Source organism: Myotis myotis, unplaced genomic scaffold (assembly GCF_014108235.1).
Source record: "Myotis myotis isolate mMyoMyo1 unplaced genomic scaffold, mMyoMyo1.p scaffold_m19_p_23, whole genome shotgun sequence".
NCBI lineage: Eukaryota > Metazoa > Chordata > Mammalia > Chiroptera > Vespertilionidae > Myotis > Myotis myotis.
Window position 1 is genome coordinate 2023053 of NW_023416328.1, and position 12089 is coordinate 2035141.

At 46.4% G+C, this 12089-nt stretch overlaps 1 pseudogene; it reads left to right on the forward strand.

The window, feature by feature from the left end:
• The first annotated feature begins 8791 nt into the window (after positions 1–8791).
• Positions 8792–11377, forward strand: LOC118679285 (annotated as a pseudogene).
• The last annotated feature ends 712 nt before the right edge of the window (positions 11378–12089 follow it).

A 12089-nucleotide genomic window follows, 5' to 3' on the forward strand; every position in this document is an offset into this window, starting at 1 on the left:
TGTGTCTTTCGAGAAATTTACCAAATCCATCTAAGTTGTTGAATGTATTGGCATGGTGTTGTTTATGATATTTCCATATTATCTCTGTAATATCCGTAGCATCTTAAGTGATACTGCTTCTCACAGTCGTGATGTTTATAATTTAGTTCTTCTCTCTTTGTCTTTACTGATAAGTGGGCTAGAAGCTTGTCGATTTTACAAATCTCTTCAAAGAATCATATTTGGTTTCATTGATTTTTCTCTGTATTATGTATTTCATTGACTTTGATCTTTATTATTTTCTTTCTTCTTCCTACTATTGTTTTAATTTGCTTTGGTGTTCCTATTTGTTTTTGAATTTGGGACAACAAGCCCAAAGACTCCGGAATGTTTATGTTTTTCCTAAATGATGATATTACCTGATTACATATTTTCTTCATGTTGAGACGATTTTGGATTAAAATCTTTTGATAGGTATGTAGGAAACTAAGAAAAAAATACTGCCTTTATTCGTGGGGAAAAAATTAAAGGAAGAAGTTGAGCAAAACTGAGAAATAAGGGAAATTTAGTACTTTGTGTCATAACTTTCAACAGCATTTAAGTGGTCATGATGATATACTCGTTAAATATTGATTTAACAAAACTTTGTTATAAGGCTATTGATAAATTGAGGGGGGAAGTATGTATTTGTGTGTGTTGGGGGAGGAAGTTCAGCACTTGATTTTTATTTCTCATAGTGGAAGTCAATACGTAATGTCCAAAATGGAACAATCGAGAAATAGCAATGCAAAAATGCCATTTTAAACATGAGGATAAGCAGTAGACACAGTAAGTGAGAGAGCTAAAAATGGCTTATTCTCAGGGAGTGGGTTGTGGTGCGTAGAGTCATTTTATTGGACTTCAAAAAACCCATCCATTTTGCTTTCCTACCAATAAATATTAGGTAGAAACCAAACTGAAATAAAAAATGCCTAAAGCAGGGGTGGGCAAACTTTTGGACTCGAGGGCCACAATGGCTTCTTAAACTGGACCCGGGGGCCGGAACAAAAGCATGGATGGAGTGTTTGTGTGAACGAATATAAATTCAAAGTAAACATCATTACATAAAAGGGTACGGTCTTTTTTTTTTTTTTTTTTTTTTTTTTTTTAGTTTTATTCATTTCAAACGGGCTGGATGCGGCCCACGGGCCGTAGTTTGCCCACGGCTGGCCTAAAGGATAGCTGTGAAGATCAAGTGTGGAAACCTGGTATACTCTTGTTGAACTGTAACTGACTTATACATATTTATTGTTTTGTTGTGGTTGTCATAATTAGAAGCAAACCCGATAGATCACCGTAATTGTCATAGTCCCGCCCTTAACCACCGGTGGACACAGCTTCATGCACTTAAAACACCACATAATCATCCGTAAAATAAAATAATCATTTCTCTCTGTCTACTCCATGGAATTCTGTGAAGCTTAACTGTTTGTAGAAGGATTTGATTCACTATAATGGCTGTTCTTCTAAAGCAGTGGTTCTCAACCTTCCTAATGCCGTGACCTTTTCATACAGTTCCTCATGTTGTGGTGACCCCCAACCATAAAATTATTTTCGTTGCTACTTCATAACTGTCATGTTGCTATTGTTATGAATTGTCATGTAAATATCTGATATGTAGGATGTATTTTCATTGTTACAAATTGAACATAATTAAAGCATAGTGATGAATCACAAAAACAGTATGTGATTATATATGTGTTTTCTGATGGTCTTAGGCGACCCCCGTGAAAGGGTCGTTTGACTCCCAAAGGGATCGCGACCCACAGGTTGAGAACCGCTGGTCTAAAGGATAATAATTATCTTGTCTAAGATCCGTCTCACTAGGCTGGATATGGGGTGAGTTGTAGACTAACTTAGACTTGGATTTTCTAGAGAGATTTACTTCTGCTTCCTGGGACTGGTCACCTAGGAGGTCTCATTCATTCATTCACTCATTCATCCATCCATCCTTTATTCATGCATTATTTCTTCATTATTTCTTGGTTTCATTCATTCACTCATCCATCCATCCATCCATCATCCATCCTTTATTCGTGCATTATTTCTTTGTTTCATTCATTCATTCATTCATTCATCCATTCATCCATCTATCCATGCATCCATCCTTTATTCATGCATTATTTCTTTGTTTCATTCATTCTAAGACAATAAGAGAGCAGATGATTCTCCGGGTGTTGGGCCAACTGCCATTTCCTGCCCTGACCCGGCCTGTCACCATGGCTCCGTGGCTAGTGTGGGTTTCCTCGCGTCCGTTTGGGGCAGGAAAGTAGGAGCATAAATATTTAACCTTCAGAAAAGGGCCTCGTTTACTGGAACTCTGACTGTATGAACCAGGGTGATAAATCTCTCGGAAGTATTTCAATATGCATCAGAGAATGAAACCACATGGCTGACGGGCTAACTTGAACCCTTGATTGTTTCCCTCTCTCTTAAACAAAGGGGGACTTCTGGACAGATAGACAATCATCAGGCATAAGTGATGACATTTATCTTGTCCTGTGGCCCCTGCCCGCCTCCCCAGGCATGGAAATTTATATCGAGCCTGTCCAAAAGCTTAAAGGAAAGTGTATTTTACCGCTGCCAATAGGTTTCGTTCCGCTGGGAAGGAGTCATTTCCCTTTGCTCTCAGCAGATTGAAAGGAAATTTTCATTCTTGGATGGCCTGTCAATAAGCAGAGGGCGAAGAGAGGGGACAGAACCCTGCAGACCGAGGTCCATGGCGCCACTCACGTGTACTTTCTGAAGGTTCCTGTTCATTAAAGGAGCCGCTCATCGGCAAAGAGAAACTGGATTTCTTCTCGGTGCATAACGCCGTCTTAGATGCCGAGATGAAATTTAAGTCCGTATAGAGCAGCGGTTCTCAACCTGTGGGTCGCGACCCCTTTGGCGGTCGAACGACCCTTTCACAGGGGTCGCCTAAGACCATCCTGCCTATTAGATATTTACATGACGATTCATCACAGCAGCAACATGACAGTTATGAAGTAGCCACGGAAATAATTTTATGGTTGGGTCACAACATGAGGAACTGTATTGAAAGGGCCAGAAGGTTGAGAACCACTGATGTAGAGATTGTGCAAAAAGGCTTATACTTAAACTTGGAAGCAAACAGTGTAAGTTGAGGCTGTGGGAAGGGGACAAGGGTTTGAGGGTCTCGTATGTTTTTACATAACAGTTTATTTAACCGTTTTGATATTCTATTGCTGTCCTTATTCAACATAGGAGAATATCAACATTCAGAGTTTAACTTCCCCCGTGTAAATGACATAAAATAACTGCTACATTTATGCACCCAATTAAAATATCCCTTTCCTTCTAGAACTGATATATTTTCTGTTGTTTATCCCCGCCTTGGTATTAAGCTTCGTCGAACATCTTTGCTAGCCCTGGCCGGGTGGTTCAGTTGGTTGGAGCATCGCCCTGTGCGCCAAAAGGTTTTGGGTTCTATTTCTGGTCAGGGGCACGTACGGGAGCCATTGATGGATGTTTCTCTCTCACATCGATGTTTCTTTCTCTCTCTCTCCCCCTTCCTCTCTCTAAAAACCAATACACATGTCCTCGGGTGAGGATAAGAAAAACTCTTTGGTAACTTTTACTTACGTTTCCTGCTCAGTCCCTGAAGTGCCTGTGGCCCGGGGGCGGGAGGGGGGGGGTGTCTCACCGGCTTGGCTTTGGTCCTCCGATGACCCTCTTCCTTTTCTTCTTCGTTTTTCTCATTTATTTATTGCCTGGTAAACTGAATATCTCTTCAGAGCAGAGACTGAAATATTTGTCTCAGCCTCTTCATCACGGCACAGTTTCTCGCTCAGGGCAGATGTGCAGTGAACAGCGATGAATGAATCAAATGAAGGGTTGCATCTGGGTTCTGAGTAGCACTGCCTGCCAAGACCTCACTTCCTGCCAGTCCTTTAAGACATTCCTTAGACGTTCCTTCATTCTTCCGATCCGGGCTTTTCCCTCCATCTCTCTACGGCTTTAACTACACACAATTCTTTTCCAGCGCCATCACCACCCCCGCCCCCCCTTTAATGCTTATTTAGCCAACGTCGATTTGAATCGAGTTCTCTTTGTAACGAGAAAGCGCCAGCCAGGAGCTGAACTAGTAACCCCTGACCCCAACTCTCTTCTGGAATTTTTGCGGCCCTTCCGTGAGCTTCATTGTCTTTTCCGTTTCTGAAAGAGAAAACAATATTTGAGAAGTCCCCCTGTTTAATGAAGCGGAGTGATGAGCATGAAAGCCTGACCTCTCAGCCAAACCTTTAAACACACTCAGCGTGGCCACGTGTTACGTCTGTGCGGTGATTGCTACCAGCCCCGCCCTAGGAGGAAGGAACTCACCTGAGACACAGTGTTCGCCTGCTGTGGCTACTAAGACACCGGCAGGTCTCCAAGGCATCAAGCAAGCGATCATTGGGGCAGACGGCAAAACGGACGACCCAGGACAACCATCAACACTGCAGAGAGGGACCTCCCTGTGCCTTGGCTAGTAATCTACACTAATAAAAGAGAAATATGCAAATTGGTGTCACTCTGCTTTGCCCACCAACCAATCAGATGAGTATGCAAATTAACCCAACAAAGATGGTGGTTAATTTGCATACACAGGCACGGAACGAAGACTGAAGGCTCCGGCCAGAGTGAAGACTGAAGACTGAAGAGGCTTGGCTTCTCTGCTGCGGCCGGACCAAAGGCCTGGGTCCCAGGTGCTGGAGGAAAACTGGTGCCGGCAGCCAGGGGAAGGAAGGCCTATTGCGCAAATCTTCATGCAACGGGCCTCTAGTCTATATAATAAAAACCTAAGCGACCATTATGGGAGAAGGACCAGAATGACCAGTTGCTATGATGTGCACTGACCACACACGCAATAGCACCCTTTGCCACCAGGATCTAACAAGGTGGGGGTCCCCTCCCTCGCGGCTTATAAGTGTATTTATCTGAGAGGTCTTCTGAAAAAAAATTTAAAATAATTACATGCCAGCCAGGCTGGCGTGGCTCAGTGGTTGAGCATTGACCTAGGCACCAGAAGGTCACAGTTCGATTCCCGGTCAGGACACATGCCTGGGTTGTGGGCTCAGTCCCCAGTGTGGGGTGTGCGGGAGGCCGCCAATCCATGATTCTTGCTCATCATTGATGTTTCTATTTCTCTCTCTCTCTCTCTCTGAAATTGATAATAAAAAAATATATTTTAAAAAAGATGACATTCCATCAAACATTATTCTTTCCGGGAGGAGATGCTCTCCGAGCCGCCGGCCGCCTGTGGACAAGGCCCCCCCTCCCAGCAAAGCCCGCCTCTCGCGTCCCCAGGCAGTGGCACTAGAAAAGGCTCTGCTGTCATCTGAATCCTTTTTTAGTGACAATCTCCCGTGGCCACATGGTTTCAGGAAGCTTGACAGATTTTTGTTGTGAAATCGTATTCCTACCCTGGGAGCCGGAGCTGCCCTGCTTCTCATTCTGTCCTTGGTACTCATGTCTCCTCAAGGCCATGCTCACTCCCCTAGCAGCTAGGCTCCCGTGTGTCTAAACCAGTGATGGCGAACCTATGACACGGGTGTCAGAGGTGACAGGCGAACTCATTTTTTTGGTTGATTTTTCGTTGTTAAATGGCATTTAAATATATAACATAAATATCAAAAATATAAGTCTTTGTTTTACTATGGTTGCAAAGATCAAAAAATTTCTATATGTGACACGGCACCAGAGTTAAGTTAGGGTTTTTCAAAATGCTGACACGCCGAGCTCAAAAGCTTCGCCATCACTGCTTTAAGCTAACCTTCAGTTGGTTACTTGGGTAGATTGTTCTGCATTTCAGTTGTAATTCCAGGTTGGTCTTGGGAGGAGGTGAGTGTAGCTTCCACTTCGTCCGTCATCATCTTGGATCCCTGACCTTCCACTGACTCATGAATTCTTTTTTTAAAAAATATTTTTTTTATTGATTTCAGAAAGAAAGGGAGAAGGAGAGACAGAGAAACATCAATGATGAGAGAGAATCATCGATCAGCTGCCTCCTGCACGGCCCCTTACTGGGGATGGAGCCTACAACCCGGGGATGTGCCCTTGACCGGAATTGAACCCTGAGCCCTTGAGTCTGCAGGATGATGCTCTATCCACTGAGCCACACCAGCCAGGGCATAAATTCTTGACATTATTTATCTCTGGGAAGGAGAAAGGCAAGATTTGCTTGGGAAAACAAAACTGTGGAGAAAGTTGCTCACTTCTCTGCAGTCCTTTTATGCTTTCAATCTGTTTTTTTTTCTTCTTCTTTTTTTTTGTGTGAAGTAAAACGCACTGCTGTGCACTGCCAAAGCTCTGTGCTCCAGAGTACACAGAAAAGGTTGAAACCAGCTGCATGTGACAGGCTTTTAAAAAGGTGGAAGCAGTCCCATTTGACCCAGTGATCCCACTTCTAGGACAATATCCCAAGAAATCAGAAACACCAATCAGAAAGGACATATGCATCCCTATGTTCACAGCAGCACAATTCACCACAGCTAAGATCTGGAAACAGCCTAAGTGCCCATCAGCAGACGAGTGGATTAGAAAACTGTGGTACATCTACACAATGGAATACTATGCTGCTGTAAAAAAGAAGGAATTCTTAACCATCCTTGCAGCAGCATGGATGGACCTGGAGAGCATTATGCTAAGTGAAATTAGCCACTCAGAGAAAGATAAATATCACATGATCTCACTCATTGGTGGAATCTAATGAACAACATAAACGGATGGACAAAAATAGAGCCAGAGAAAAAGAATATTTTAGAATCTAATAGAAGTAATCCTGTGATTTGCAGATCTTTAATATTTCCTATAACTTCTGTGATATTATACTATGTTAGTATAGTTTTGGTAATATTATTATATTTAAAATTATTTTCCTTGAAAGATTAATGTTTATTGCATGGAACATTATTATATAGATATTTTGTTAATCTTCACCCTAGGATATTTTTCCATTATTTTTTAGGGAGAGTGGAAGAGAGAGGGAAAGACAGAGAGAAACATCGATGTGAGAGAAACACATCGATTGGTTGCCTCCTGCATGAGCTCCGACCAGGGCCCTGCAACCGAGGTACGTGCCCTTGACTGGAATCGAACCCAGGACCCTTCAATCTGCAGTCCGACGCTCTATCTGCTAAGCCAAACTGGCTAGGGCAATATTATTATATTTAACATAGTTTTTCTTGAAATATTAAAAAAAAAAGTTAACTGCGCAAAAAAAAGAAAAAAACAGTGGAAGCAGTTCTCGTGTCTCCCTCCCCGAGGTCCGTCCTGTGCAGATGAAACAGCCACGTGTGCTGAGTGTAGGTGAGCTGGGCAGGCACCGCCCGCTGTGCCACCTGAGTTGCCTCCTGAAGTCTATGAGCAGCACGGCTCAGAGAGACCATTACTGACATTTTCAGAGGAAGAAACGGAGGTTCAGAGAAGCAGTTGCCTCTGGTGTGGGGACCTGAACCATCCAGACCCACCTCTGAAGCTTAAGAAATGGGATGTCATTGTGGCTTCTTTCGCCATTAAGTTATTTTTTAAAAAATATATTTTGTTGATTTTCTGCAGAGAGGAAGGGAGAGGGATAGAGAGTCAGAAACATCGATGAGAGAGAAACATCGACCAGCTGCCTCCTGCACGCCCCCAACTGGGGATGTGCCCGCAACCCAGGTACATGCCCTTGACCGGAATCGAACCTGGGACCCTTCAGTCCGCAGGCCGACGCTCTATCCACTGAGCCAAACCGGTTAGGGCTACACTATTAAGCTTTAAAGTCATCTGTTAGGAAGGCACAGGCGGGCTGTGACTTCAGAACGCGGATGCAGTCTGCCTGGTTCTGAGTGGGGGTCACAGATAAGTCCGTGAGCGCCCGTGCGCACCCAGTCTCCGAGAATTCTGAGGTTCTTCCTGAAAACGTGGTTTTTGATGGTTATCAACCCAAACACACAGGAACACACCCCACCCCCACCACCACTGGTAAGGAGAACAAAGGAAGTAGACTGACTCGCTGGGAGTGGCCGGCTTGAGAAGAGGAGTCAGTAATCCTGGGATCAAGAAGACACAACTCAGGCCCTGGCCGGTGTGGCTCAGTGGTTGAGCATCAAGAGGTTGCTGGTTTGATTCCCCGTCAGGGCATGTGCCCAGGTTGCAGGCTCTGTCCCCAGTAGGGGGCATGCAGGAGGCAGCCAATCAATGATTTTCTCATTGATGTTTCTCTCTCCCTCTCTCTCACTCTCCCCCCTCCCTTTCTCTCTCTCTCCCCCTCTGAAATAAAAAAAGACACCTATTTTTTTTTTTCTGTAAAAAAGAGGACTCAGATGTCACTTGGACAGGGAGGGCCGGGTTGGAACGTGGGTTTAAACTCTGGCCTATTCTGCCTGAGACCTTTAGTTCCCAGGCTCTGGGCCCGGGCCCTCCCAAATCGCTCCCCCACACAGAACCCACCCCTGTTTCTTCAAGACAATTTCTGCCTCAGTTGCATTAATATATCCTCACCAGCAGACCCATCTGAAAAAAGGCTGACCCTGTGACTTACATGGGAGACCTATTGTTGCCGTGTTTTTTTTTTAAAGAGAAGCAATGCGACCCCAGGAGGGGACAGACCACGCCATAACGCAGATGGAACGCGACAGAATACAAAACCGCGAAAGAGCTCACTTCTTTTGGGCTGCGAAGTGGCTGGGATGCCGCCGGGAAGTTCAGACTCGCGTTTCTGATGAATGGTCTCAAACTGAGCACAGCGGCGGAGGCCAGGCCGTTAATAACCAGGCTGCTTGCAATAACCATGGCAACACGGTAGCCAAGTACAGTACAATCAATCACCCTGATTACTGCGGAATTAGCACAAAACAAATGTTTATTCTTTTCCTAAATGGCTGTATTATGATGATGGTAACGGCTTCCGATCTCCCCCAGGTTTGCTCCTCGTCACTCCCTGTCCACACAAGGGGAGCACACGGCTTTCCCTGATATTTGGTTCTGATCTCCCCCGCCCCCCAAGAACCGCACAGAGCAGAGGGGAGTGGGTGGCAGCGACCGTCCTTTCCTCTTCCCCTTCGGCCTCCATCGGATTCACCAGAAAACATCACACACACATCGATTCATTGATTCCCCGACCGCCTGGGCGCCAGGAGAGGGAGGCTAACCTTTCAAAAGGTGCCTGGAAGCTTCGGATTCAAATGGCCAATCTGTGCTGCATGTTAATTGGCATCACGGGGATGTTGATTTCCTTGGCGGGCCCGGAGCGCCAGCCCTGCATCCCGTCGGCTCCTGGCAGATACGGCCGCCTGGGAGGGAGACGCGCCAAGGTCACGGGCGTGTCACCGGCCTCGGTCTGTCCTCGCGCGATGCGCACCTGACGGAGACAGGCCGCTCAGGTGTCACGCGGGCCCGCCGGCGGAGGCCGGAGTCTCCTTGCGGCCTGTCCACTTGCCGGCCTGGTGAGCGGCGAGGACAGGTGGACTCGGCTGTCCCCAAGCCCCTCTCGGGGTCCCCGGCACCACGCTTCCTCGGCGATTGAAGCAATTAGCTGCCGCGCGGCTGATGTACCCCACCGAGGACGGGTGGCTCGCCTGACACATCTGGGCATTGAAAGTAATTGAAACAGCTGCTTCCGCCCATATGGCAGCGAAAGCTGGTCCTGCAGAGCCTGCTGCCTGGGCTGCACCAACCTCGGGCAAATTAGCCGTCATTAATCCCCGGATCTGACCTGCATACGCAGAGCCACTAATCAGGACAGCTGGGCGGGCACCGAGGACCAGGGCCCCTTTAAGATTTCTAAATGGCATCCCAGGTTAAAAAAAATAAAATAAAAGAATAATAAAACGCACAAACCCAAATTACAGTCTTCCTCTTCCTCTCACTCCCCCGCCCGTGAGGAGGGTGGAGTGTGGGAGCTGGAATAGCAGCGGGACTTCCTGGGCATGTCTGCTGCTCAGTGCATGCGAGCCTGGTGGCCTGCAGCTATAAATAGCTCGTCTCCCCACGTAGGGAACAGGAGCGGGGTGTCCTGTGGTCTTGGTGGCAGGGCTCTGAGCCTAGAGAAGCGGGTAATAAATTGCAGATCTGAGAGCAGAGCAGGGCAGCTTCCTTCATGCTGGCTTTTGGGGGGACTGGGTTTCCATATCTGAACCCCAAAGGCAAGGGCCTTCCTCGATATGGACTTTTTGTTTATTTATTTGTTAATCCTCAATCGAGGGTATTTTTCCCATTGATTTTTAGAGAGATTGGAAGGAAGAGGGAGAGACAGAGCGGAACGCTGATGTAAGAGACATATCGATTGGTTGCCTCCTGCATGAGCCTGCAACTGAGGTACGTACCCTTAACCAGAATAGAACCCAGGACCCTTTGGTCCACAGTCCACAGGCTGATGCTCTATCCACTGAGCCAAACCAGTGAGCTACTGGATGGGTTACAAGTAATGACATTTTCTCTTTTTAGCTTGATACTTGAGAAAAATAAGTAAATACTTCAACATTGGCTACTCTGGAGTTGAGGTCCGAGTGACACCGAACAGGACAGAAATGATTATTTGGGCCACGGGACGCAGAATGTTCCTGGTGAGAAGGGCCCACGGATCTGGGAATGGACTGCTGTGGTTCAGAAGAGGTTTGGCTTCCCTGAGGGCAGCGGAGAGCTCTGTGCTGAGGAGGTGGTCCCGAGTCGTCTGAGGGCCTTTGCCCAGGCACAGTCTCTGTGTTATAAACTCCTAGGACCGTGGTCGGCAATCTGCAGCTCGCGAGCCACCTGCGGCTCTTTGGCCCCTTGAGTGTGGCTCTTCCTAAGCCTTAGGAGCACCCTAATTAAGTGAATAACAATGTACCTGCCTATATAGTTTCAGTTTAAAAAATTAGGCTCTCAAAAGAGATTTCAATCGTTGTACTGTTGATATTTGGCTCTGTTGGCTAATGAGTTTGCCGACCACGGTCCTAGGAGGCCTTGCTGTGCGGGGGCCTGCTGTGCTGTGCCGCAGTTCAGCATGGAGAGTGGGGCCGAGGGCTGCGAGGTTGTGGTGTCTGGGAAACTCCGAGGACAGAGGGCTGCATCCGTGAAGGTTGTCGATGGTCTGATGATCCGCAGCTGGGACCCTGTTAACTGCTACGTGGACACTGCAGTGCGCCATGGGCTGCCCAGGCGAGGTGGGTTGGGCATCAAAGTGAAGGTCACGCTTCCTTGGGACCCAGGTGGTAAGAGAGGCCCTAAGAAGCCCCCACCTGACCATGTGAGCATTGTGGGACCCAAAGATGAGATACTGCCCAGCACCCCCATCTCGGGTAGGAAGCCAGGGCCGCCTGCCAGGCCCGAGCCCATACCCACAGCATCACAGGGTCTCCTCGGCAGCTGGAGCTGGAGTCTGGATGTTGCTCTGTAACAGTGATGGCGAACCTATGACACGCGTGTCAGAGGTGACACGCGAACTCATTTTTTTGGTTGATTTTTCTTTGTTAAATGGCATTTAAATATATAAAACAAATATCAAAAATATAAGTCTTTGTTTTACTATGGTTGCAAAGATCAAAAAATTTCTATATGTGACACGGCACCAGAGTGAAGTTAGGGTTTTTCAAAATGCTGACATGCTCAAAACGTTTGCCATCACTGCTCTATAAAGACCTTTAATAAAATCTTTTCAAAAGATGAAAAAAGAAAGGAAAGAAAGAAGAAGAGGGTCAGCATCCCAGTGACAAAGACTGTGATGTGCAGCGACGTAGTCAGTATTGTTTCTCCCACGTCCTCTCTAAAAGCTGATAAGTAAACAGCAGAGTTGGAAGATGAAATCCGCTGTGGACTTCAGACTCCACAGTGTCTCATTCGCTGACAGCGCATACGCAGGCTTTCCATTGTTCAGAGATGGGATGCTAATAAAGTTCATTTGCTTTGGCAACAACTCTCTTCCCAGTGTGTTTTCACGGCCGAACAGGAGGAGCCTTTACAGATATTTTTACTGAATAGAAAATACTCACCTTTTCAATGACAAAAAGACTTAGATCACACGTGTAGGAAACAGGGTTCAAATAATTCGACAACTAGACCCACGACTAGAATTTTCTGAAATGTGACGTGTACTCACTTAGTTTTCTCGT